We start from the raw sequence: 11838 nt of genomic DNA, 5'->3' as shown, positions 1-11838 counted from the left end.
AGGTCAATTCTTTGATCTTATAATGACAAATCTTCAAATGCTCTTGAAGATCAACATTAAGCATCTCAACTTTTGATTTGCCATTGAGGGCATTGTAAAGGTCAACCGTCAGCGTATCCAGTACAGAAAGACTAGAAGAGGGTTCATTTAGGAAGCATACCTCAGTGAAGAAGTAGATGGCTCAGAGAAGGTAGATGCTTCAGAAGATCCTTCATCAGCATCAATGGCCATCAATCAAACATAGGCTTTATCCTCTTCGTCTGAAGATGATTCATTAGATGATTCAGCCCAGTCATGCTCTTCAGCAATAAGGCCTTTAGCCTTTCACTGGTTGTTCTTCATGTTCTTGCATTTCTCCTTCAGTTTTAAGTATTTTTCGTTTTTGGTCCTGAAGGAGGAGGAGGAAGCTTTAGAAGATGGCATCGCAGTCTTCTTTGATTTGCATTCACCTGCAAAATGTCTGGGCCGGTGACAATTGTAGCAGACAGCTGAAGTCTTGTCTATTCTTTCAGACTTTGGCTTCTCCCTGAAGGACAGCTGAGGAGATCTGTGGAAATTGCTTTTGCTGGCGAACCTTCTAAATGACTTAGTCAGGAGTGCCAGGGACTCATCAAAATCTGTTAGATCAGATTCTGAAATGTCCTCAGAAGAATCTATCTCCGTGATGACCACAGGAGGAAGAGAAGAAACAAAAGGGGTAGAAGTTTCAACTGAAGAAGCTTCAGAGATCAAAGCTAAAGGAGAGYTTTTCATTTCCCTGGATTCTTTTACAAGATTTCTTTTTAGTTGACGAGATTGCTCATGGTTAAGCATAATCCCTTATAAGGTAGAAAGAGAAAGAGTGGATATGTCATTTGACATATTGAGACACATGGAAAAGGTGTCCCAAAATTCAGGAAGGCATTCTAAAACTTAGTCAAGGTTTCAGAATTAGAATATTCCTTTCCGACAGCCCTAAGATCAATAAGAAGGCAATTAAATCTTTGATGTACTCCAGACAGCGTCTCAGACTTTCCACAGAGAAAGCTTTCATACTGTCTTACTAGATTGATCTTTCTAGTCTCCTGAACCTAAGTGGTTCCTTCATATTGGACACAAAGTGTATCCCATAAGGATTTAGAAGTTTTGAGTTTCATCACTGAGTGATAGATCTCATCAGGAAGAGACATAGCTATATAGATTGATCACGCGTGCCTATATCTATCTTCTTCTTGTCCTCATTGCTCCAGTGATGTAGAAGCTTTGGAATCTGTCGTTCAGGAATCGCGGCAGTCGTAGCTATTGCTGGAACAGCCAAAACAATAGCAAATGGAATATATGGTCCATTTCTATGTAATGTGGAATTTCAGGATCCACACCTTCCAGAAAGAGGGACATCCGGTTCTTCCAGAGACTAAAGTTGTCACGGACAAACCGGGGAGGTTTGGCAAGAGAGCCATTATCTTTTGTGTGTGTGTGTGTTTGCAATTTGTAAAGCCATTTGTAAGCAGTAACGCTATCTAAGAAGAGATAAACTAATACAAAAAAACTGCCAAACACAAGGAAAGAAAGAAAATATTGCTCTGATACCACTTGTTGGTCCCGTAAGGGTCTACAAGAAGAGAAACAGTTTGTAGAAGGGGGATGAATACAAACACAATATTTTCAAATTTAAAATATATATTGATAGAGAAGATCAATACAGATTTTACAAGATTGTTTGCGGAAAGATAAGGTAATAAAAACCTATCTAAACAATCTTTGGTTACACACAATTCTTTAGCAATTACAAGAAAAGAAGTTGCTAAAAGAAAGATCATTTACTTAAGCTAGAAGATGCTTGAAGTAAGAATTAGGTTAGAGAGAGAGATGTGCACTCTCTGCATGGAGAAGAAACAATTCTATTTATACCCAGTGCATTAAATGTCCATTTAATGCAATATGGTAGGTTTAGAGTGCGTGTCAAGCCTTAAGAGGAAGGCTTGTCCTTTGCTACAGTGAATAGTACAAAAGCACTATTCAAGAGCAAAGATCCTTACCTAGAGTTGGTGGACAAAGAGTCGACTAGTGGGCTCCGTACAGTACAACTTTTGTAAGGGTATGGGTTTTGTCCTTTGTGTGCATATGGACAAGAAAACAACAATCGTGCTAAGCAAGCTTCCTTTGATCGATGAATGCTGGAATGACCTGAAGGTCTCATCATCATTAGCTGAAGCTTGAGCAATCTTCACATATATGTAGACAGGCTTGTAATCACTGAATACCGCTTCAGATCACGTACTCGTCGGTCTCTAATCTTCAGTTTCAGTCTTCCACGCTTGCTGAAGGTTCTTTGGTGTGAGTGTTGTCTTCTTGAAGTATTGATGTCTCTGATAGATTTACAATGTTTGTTCTTCAACGATCACTGAACATACTCAGTGAAGATCGTTGGAACTAAAAATACATAAACACAAATACAACGTGAAAGAGAAAAAGGGATTATCATCAAATCACTGAGAGAGAGAATCAACAATTTATAGGTTCAGCATCATCCTCTCGTTAAGAGTTAGAATAACTCTTAACTTAAGGTGTTTAGACTTCGTCTTCACATTTGACACTTTGGCGCTCTTCGAGTCTTCTCTTGAAATAACTCTAAAGATTGTATCTTCAGACTTTGTACTTGTATGCATAATAGATCTTCACCTGAACTCTGAAGTCTTCTAATCCATATAACTAAAGATAAGTCTTTCAGACTTAGACTTAGTCTTATAAACATTTTTCAGTTTCAGATCTCTAGAAATCTACAATTCATATTTTATATGTCTTCTCTGCAAACTTCCATCCTCATCAAATTTGGAAGCAATCTCTAAATCTTTCAACTTGGATTTCAAAAATCTGCATAAAATCAAACAAGTGTTTGGAAAGTAGATCTAACTCTGATATTTTAGATTTAGAGTTAGAATCCATAGTCTTTGAAGCATCCTCCTTTTAAAGATTGAGTCTTGAAATGATATGTTCAGAAGAATGGCCAAATTCATTAAAGCTGACATTCATGCCCTCCATAATAACTCTTGAAGGTTTGACATAAACTCTGAAGGCTTTTGAATTAAGTGAATAACCGACAAAGATGCATTCAAAAGCTTTGTTGTCAATTTTTTCAAGGTTAGTTCTATCGTTTAGCACATAGCATTTGCATCCAAACACATGAAGAAATTTGATGTTAGGTTTTCTTTTATTGATTATTTCTTATGAAGTTTTAGAAAAACCTCTTGTTTATAATAGATCTATTTTGTTTGAAGCATGCTATTGAGATTACCTCAGCCCATAGAAGCATTGGAAGATTAGCATGGGCAAACATGGTCCTGGCAACTTCCACTAGAGTTTTATTCTTTCTTTCCATAATCCTATTCTGTTGAAGAGTTCTAATAGCGGAAAAATTATGAGATATTCCCACAGAAGATAAGAAACTCTGAAGAACATCATTTTTGAATTTTGTATCATTATCACTACTTATCTTTTGCACAAGAAGTTGCAGGAAGACTTGGATCCTCTTAATGAATGCAAAGTTGATTTGTGGAGCATCAGATTTCTGCCTTAGAAACTCCACCCATGTATATCTTGAGTATTCATCAACCATCACTAAGATATACTTCTTTCCATTTATACTCTCAACTCTCATGGATCCACAACGGTCCATATGTAACATCACAAGGGGATATTTATATGATGATTCAACCTTGATTTTTTGTGGAATTTTCTTCTTTTTGACCATTTCATTGGCTGGGCAAAGATAGAGTTTCTCAAACTTGATGGATGGTAGTCCCTTGACTAGGTGAGATAGTCTTCTATGCCATATCCATCTCTCTTCTTTGACAGTTGTGGAGGCCAAGCATATAGCTTGAGAATTTTTCAGACGTGGAAGTGTGTTGAGTACAGGTCTCCATCTATCTTTGTTGTTATTACTTGGACTCCACTTAGATCTTTCACAATACAGCCATCAATATGAAAATGGACTTCATAAAGTTTGTCACGGAATTGGCTAATGCTGAAGAGGTTATGTTTTAATCCTTCAACATATAACACTTTCACAATAGTGACAGTTCCATTGGTGAGCATTCCATATCCTTTTACAAACCCCTTCTAATTGTTTCCAAAGTTAACAGTGCCACCATGTTTTTATTTGAAGTTGGCCAGTAACTTTTTTGTAGCCTGTCATGTGTCTTGAGCATCCAGAATCTAAAATCCACACATGATAGACCTGGAAAAAGAGATCACTTGGATTTAGGTACCCATTTGTAAATGGGTCCCTTGGGGTTAGTGGAGGATATAACCTTTGGTTTCTAGACTTTAATTATCCTCTTTCCATATTTAGCTTGAATTATTGCAGTGTAGGTTTTTATTTGCCACTTCATTATTGGCATATTGAAGTCTAGAGTATGATTTTTGTTCATTTTATTTAGGTTCCTTGGTGGGCTTGAAAGTATTTTTCATATTTGGATTTTCTCTTTGAGTGGAATGAGTTTTGTGAAGAGAACCTGTTCTTTTTTACCCAATTTGGTTTGAAAGAGCTTTGACCATAATGAGTACAATGGATGTGTTTCTTGAGCATAGATACCATCTTATCACACATACGCTTGAAAAAATTATGACCATGATATGCAATTAGAAACAAAGTACTATTATTTAAAGGTTTCAAAGTTTCAACGGACTTAAACTTGCCAAAAACTACAGACTTCATCATTTCTTCATCCCTTTTCCCAATCTTCTTATCTTTATTGCTTAAAGGCCTTTTTCTTTTATCTTGAAAAGATGAAGACTTTGAATTAGATGTTTTAGACTTTAAGTTTTTTTAAATGATTTGGGTTTTTACAACCTGAAGCCTCACCCTTTCCAAAGAATTTGGGTTTCGTGTGAAAAATCAAAGATGGGAACAGCTGAAGGTTTAGTTTCTTTAACTCTTGGTCTAGAAGAAACTTTGAAATTTTCAGACTTAGTGTTAGTTTCCATCTTTATTTCCTCATCACATTCAGACTCATTCATCATTTGATCAAATTTGACCTGAGTCATGTTCTCTATGAATTTAGAAAGATTAGTTGATTTGAAGCTTTGAGTTTCAGAGTTTTGTGAGGAAGTCTGGGAAACCTTTTCAGAGTTGGATTTAGAGTTGTCATTACTATAGATATGTGATTCAAAGATCTGAATTATCTCTGGATTTTTAATTTCAGACTTGATTTCAGATTTGAATATTGTCTAGAGAACTCATAATCCCTACATGAAAAATGTGGTTCTTTATTCTCATAATTCTTATTGAGTTCAGAATAGTCAAAACCAAGTCCATTTTTAAAGCTCTTTTCACAACTTTGAATGATAGGTTTTTCATATGACACTTCACTTTTGAGCTCTTTTCAGAGGTGGATCCAGAGTTAACAAAACCTTGTCCAAGAGGGATTCTTTCCACAAGGTCTTCAAAGGTCTGTTTTGAAGACCCATTTTCAAAAACGTTTTGAGACCCTCCCATTCTAGAGATGTCATAAAGATTTGTAGGTATTTTTTTCAAAACAGAGTTTTCATTTAGACCTAATCCCATCTTTGGATTATAAAATCTAGTATCCTTTGAATTACTAGTGAGCAGATTTAGATTTTGTTCAGTTTGTCTTCTTTTGAAGTTCAATTCCTCTAATTCCTCAATCTTTTTATACAAGTCAATTTTTCCTTTAGAGATGAATTTATATTCGAATCTTAGGACCTCATTATCAACTTTGATTTTTTCAAAATCCTTTTTCAAATCAGATATCATTTTTCAGATCTTCATTATGCTTTTGAACATGCAAATAATTATGTCTATAACTTTCTTTTTCTTCTCTGAATTTATTGAGCAATATTCTTTCTCCTTTGAGACTATTTTTAAGAATTTGTACCACTTCTGAGTTAGATCTAGAAGTCCCTTCTTCCTCCACAGATGCCATGAAGCATCACCTTGCATACTGAGCAGTTTATTCATCTAAAAAAGACCATTCAAGCCAGTTTTCTTCTTCAGCCATAAGCACTTGGCCTTGCTCTTTCTTCTTGGCTAGGTGTAGCTTCTTGAAATAGTAGTCAGACTCTCTTGATATCTTGAATCTACATTCCCTGGAAAAATGCCCAACATTTCCATAGTTGAAGCATCTAGGGGCTTCTTCTTCCTCTTTATCCTTGCTCTCTTATCTTATATCAATCTTCTTCTCATATCCATGCTTCCTCTAACCATTTCTCTTTTTGAAGTTGTCACAAGATTTGGAAGGACTTCTTTTGGAAACTTTTTATTGAAGGCATTGGTGAGCAAGGCCAAATTCTTAGCCATCTTTTTTAACTCTATATTAGAGTCATCACTTTGTGAGCCAAATGAGGGGCCTACCTTTAGGATTTCCACTAGCTTTGAGGCTCTCTTGAGTTGTTTTTGTATTTTCTCTTAGAGATAAGGGCTAAGTAATGATGAACCATTTTCTTCTTTGACCTTCTCTCAATGACTTTTTCTTCATGTTGATTAAGTATGCCAAAGATATCATGAACACTTTTCTTGGCCAGATTTTTAGTTAAAAGAGTATCAACAAAAGTATCCCATTCTGGCTTGAGATTTTTCATAAATTTATTATTTATTTCTGATTTAATCTTTTGCACATAATTTCTTCTCAATTCATTGATAATGTCATTGAATCTCCCATATGTTTTAGAGAGAGATTTAGATTCCCTTGACCTAAAGCCCTCATAGGCTTCTATGCATATGTTTACCTTATTTTGCATAGCTTTATCACCCCCTCGCATTTGGGAATCAACTCATCCCACATAGCCTTTGAAAAATTCAGGTTGTCTACCCTGTTAAAGATCTCATTGGATAGAGTAATGGTGAGAAGAGTGAGTGCCCTTTTGTCAATCTTGGCTCTTCTTTTCTCTAGCGCGTTGTACATGCTTGGATCCTTTCTGATCGTTGATGCAGGGATTGTAGGAGTATTTTTTGTTCTTGCAACAGCTGGAATTTCGATGAAGGGTTCGATGGGCCCATTTAGAATAGAATTCACAAGTTCTTCATCGATGTTCTCCAAAAACTGGATCATGTGAATCCTCTATTGATGGGATTCTCCTACAGACAATGCTGGAGGCTTGGTCTCTGATCCAATGCTAACATACTTTTTTGACATCTTGATAATATGAGGTCGATATGACAATATGGAATAGGATTTGAAAGTCGTCAGCTCTGATACCAATTGAAAGTTCTTGTGTATCAAGAATAATAAGAACAATAATAGAGTATGAACAATCAAAGGTTTTGATCTTTATTGAATCTGAAAAGTGCAAAGCAATCTTCTTACAATGATTGATAATTGAATGAATCAGTATTGAAAAGAACAATATACCTATCTATATAAAGAATCAATAAATCATATAAACAATGAAACTAGATCCTATAAACATGGAAAGATAATCTCTATCGCTAATAATCTGTTACAGAATCAGCATCATCCTCTCATTCAGAGTTAGAATAACTCTGAACTCAAGGTCTTCACACTCTATCTTCAAATTTGACATTTAGGAGCTCTTCAGGTCTTCTCTTCAAATAACTCTGAAGATTAACTCTTCAGACTTTGTACTTCTACGCCTGAGAAGCTTTGATACCGGAACTCTGAAATCTTTTGATCTAGAGATCTAAAGAAAAGTCTTTCAGACTTAGATTGTATTGTAAGCATTCTTCAGCTCAGATCTCTAAAAATTTGCGATAGAGATTTCTGAAGTCTTCTCTTCAGAATTCCATTCTTAGCAAATTTGGAAGCAATATTTAGATCTTTCAGGTTTAGAATTAATGAAAGAGAAGCACTAAGTAGAAGAAGTTTAAGCACTAGGGGAAACAAGCATTCCAATCTTTAACTTAGACTTGTGATAGTCTGGATTGTCCTTTTCAGAACTATAACCCAAATAGTTTTTAATTTGTATGGGTATCTTAAACTCGATAATTTTAGTGACTTTCGTTGAAGCCTTACATCGTCATTCAACGGTGGATTTCTTAACTTTAAGGTGAACGATAACTTGTTCATGTTCATCACTGACTATTTATTCTACTATGACCTGGTTACGAAGATCATTTTCAATGTTAATCAAAAAATTGATTTTCATTTGGCATTTTTCAAGTTGTTTAGTTAAACCTAGATTTAGTTTTTCAACTTTAGTCTTGCCATTTATAACATTGAAAAGGTCAATAGTTATATAGTCATTATTTTACATTTGTCAGCGTCAGATAAAGAGGGATGATCAAAGTTAGTTACCTTAGGAGTACTTGACGATCCAACTGGAAGAGAGGAAGTTCATGCTTCAGATGGTTTATCTCTGACTTCCTTGATTTCAGCCATCAAGTAGAGATAAGCAACATCTTCTTCATCAAAAGAGGAAGAGGTTGATGAAGAATCTGTTAGGTCACGTTCTTTAGTGATAAGACTTTTACCTTTTATTTTGTTGTTTTTTACCTTTCGGTAGTTTTCTTCCAGCTCCAGGCATATGTCATCCTTAGAACCTAGTGGAGAAGCCTTCGCGACTTTCTTGGACCTACAATAATTGGCAAAATGTCATTTTTTTCGCAGGCTAAACATATAGCGGTAGCCTTGTCAACTTTGGTTGATTTAGGCTTATTTGGCAAACTTTCTTAAAGAGTTAGTTACAAGGGCCAGTGATTCATCAAACTCTGAAAGGTCAAGGTTAGTAATTTCTTCAGTAGCATGCAGAAGAAGAGGTGGTTCTCAATCAGTGAGAGAGAGAGTGTGTGTTTTTTGACAGCTAGTTTCTAAAGAAAGTAAAACTAACTTTTAGTATCTCTTATGAGATTCTATTTCAGAAATCTAGACTGCTCATGATTTAGCAACATGCCAAGTAAAGAATTGAATGACATATTTTGAAGGTCTTTTGAGACCTTGGGACACATTGAATAGTTGATATGCAATGATTATTCAAGACATAAACACCTATATTTTACATTTAGGTAGTTTATTTGCCTTTCATTCCATCTTTGAGCCATTTTTATTATGTTATATTCCATTTCTTTATCCATGAAGCTAAATTAAGTAATTTACCTGCTTTTACAACATTGGATGGCTAACTTGAACATGTATACCTACTGTTTATGTGTTGTAGCATTCAAGTAGCATTGGTTTTTGTAGTGCGCCTTTTTGGGATGTGCTTTCTAGATTCAGCTGATGTGCATATGTGAAGACAAATTTTTGTTGATTGTTGGACAAAGACCGATGAATTTCGAGAAGATTCTAGAGGATGGTACATTGTGTAGTTGTTATAATTTTTTGACGTGCACTTTGGTATTATTTTTTTGTATCACCTTTTAAGAACCTTATATTCTAGATGATTTTTGTCTTTTCCTCCTCTATTCTTGCATAAATAGAGGCTCCTAGAACTTGTATTTTTCATTCCAATTAAATAACATCTGACTTAGTACTTCAATTTCTAGTACTTCTTCTAAATTCTTGCACTTTACATTCCGTTGCTACAACATTGCATCTTGTCTTTACTTTCTTTACTTCCTTTGCAATTTACTTTCCGCTCTTTACATTAAGTCATTTACTTTGATGTCTTAACTTTCTTTCGTATACATTTCTTGTTATTTACTTTCCATAATGAGTAGCTAATTCCATTAACTTGGGTGCGAGACAAAGGGTGAGATTTTAAACTGAAAGAAAGTGAACATTGTTTTGCAATAAAAATGTTCCATTATTTCATTCAAGTTTTATAAAAACCAATGACACTTCTTGACGAGCTGATCACTTTGAAAGTGTTAAAGTGCCATGGTCTTAGACATAAGCCATTGAGTGCTTGTCAATTTGAATGATATGAAAAGTAGCCTTGAGATAGTTGTTGACAACGAGATTTATCATTTATATTTTTTCAAACTAATTAATTCTCAACGAGTTGGTCACTTTTTATAGTGTTAAAATGCAATAGATTCAGAGATGAACTACTTAGAACACACACTGACTTGAATGATATAAGAATCGGCTGGAGAAAATGATTTTTACAAAGAGAATTCTTTATCCATATATTTTGAGGACACCTTTTGGCATTATCACTGGTTATAGTACCACATAAAGATATGGGTTGAAAGCTATAATATCAATGCAATGGTTGATGTCCGAGTGGAATATCCTCAAAATAGATGGTGGAATTAGTTATGGCTGATTGTATGTTGTAGCATTGCTACAACATTGTCTGCTAGAATTTGTGTTTATGTCTCACCACAAGTCTTATATCTATACTACTTTTTTTTTTCAGTTGTTAATTCCAACCAACCAAAATCTTCAAAATCACCATCTAAAATCATTTATTTCATTTGAAACTTATTAGGGTTTTGCTACGATCTCCATGGACGATAACCGCTACTTTACCGCTTTATTACTTGGGAAGAACGATATTGAACCATATTGTATACTTGCTTTGTGGTTCGTTTCATATGTCTAAGGGTGTGTATGAACCTCCTACCAAGTTTTTGGAACCGCTGTTGGCGATTGGCAAAGTAAAGGTTTTTTATAAAAGTAAAATTGATGATTTGATTTTTCTAACACGATGTTAATCCCTTGGAAGTGGTGTATGCCAAGGATACGCCAAGGGAAGTTCCTCGAATGTGATTCCGATATTGAGAGAACATTACATCAAATAAGGAAGGCTCAAAGAGCATTATTTGCTCTAGTCCCTTCGAGTATGGCGTTACCTCCCCCACTTATTGTAGATCTGCCACCTCAGTCACCTCCAAGTTTGGAACACCGACCACCTAGTTTTAACCAAGACCACAATTTCAGTCTTTTCCGCAAGGACCACCACAACAAGACAATGATTTGGTTAATGATATAGATTCTGAAGATAATGATCAACCACGGGTTAAAGCTCCAAATATAATTAATCTTGCAAATTCTAAAGACAAATGAATCATGGACTATGTTATCCCTGATTTTGTGCAATTAAACTCGGAAATAGTTAAGCCCCATATGATAGTCGTCCATTTTGAGCCTAAATCCATAATGTTCCTAATGTACAAAAACATAGATAATTTGTTGGATTACCATCTGAAGATCCTCACTAACATTTAAAATCTTTAATGGAAATCACTAATTCTTTCCTGATCCTGGGAGTGCCTAACGACACTCTAAGACTTACTTTGTTTCCATTTTCTTTACGGGATCAACCAAAACCATGGTTTAATTCATTACCACCAGGTTATATACCATCTTGGAGTAATATGGCTGGAAAACATTTGCGAAAATTTTTTCCACCCACCAAGAACACTAAGTCCAGAAATGAAATATGTCTTCTTAAACAATTGGATAATGAATATGTTCCTAATGCATAGGAAAGGTTCAACGATATGTTAAGAAAATGTCCTCACCATGGCATTCCTAACTTTATTCAACTCAAGACATTCTAAAATAGGTTAACTCACATGGCTAAACAATTTGCTCGTTGCGATTACAGGAGGGGCCTTTAAAGCTAGTACCTATAATGACGGGTATGAAATCCTTGAAAATATTTTAGCAAATAATGGACATTGGGTTGATCCATGTATCTAACTACAAAATAAAGCTGATAGAATTCACGATGTAGACGCATATATTGCTCTAACAGCTCAAATCACTTTCATGCCACCATTCTTAAAAACCTTACTTATGGCCAAGGAGTGCAACTTGTTGCTACTACACCTATTTCAGCAGTCCTCTCGGTGCAATGTGTTTGTTGTGGAGGAGGACACTCTTATGAACATTGTCCTCATAATTCTGAATCCATAAAATATGTTCATGTTGGAATTGGTCTCTAAACCAACAATTACAATGCCAACTGGAAAACAACACCCGCACTTTTCTT

General features: G+C 35.3%; 1 non-coding gene across 1 annotated transcript; it reads right to left on the bottom strand.

Moving 5' to 3' along the window:
• Window positions 1–11266: 11266 nt before the first annotated feature.
• Window positions 11267–11373, bottom strand: LOC112513908. Its single transcript, XR_003069368.1, has one exon. It is a non-coding gene; the product is annotated as a small nucleolar RNA R71 (small nucleolar RNA).
• Window positions 11374–11838: the final 465 nt, after the last annotated feature.

The sequence above is a fragment of the Cynara cardunculus genome (genome assembly GCF_001531365.2).
Source record: "Cynara cardunculus var. scolymus isolate 2C chromosome LG 5, CcrdV1, whole genome shotgun sequence".
In the NCBI taxonomy this organism is placed as follows: Eukaryota; Viridiplantae; Streptophyta; class Magnoliopsida; order Asterales; family Asteraceae; genus Cynara; species Cynara cardunculus.
The sequence above is the reverse complement of the archived record's forward strand: the minus strand, read 5'-3'. Positions and strand labels throughout refer to the sequence as shown.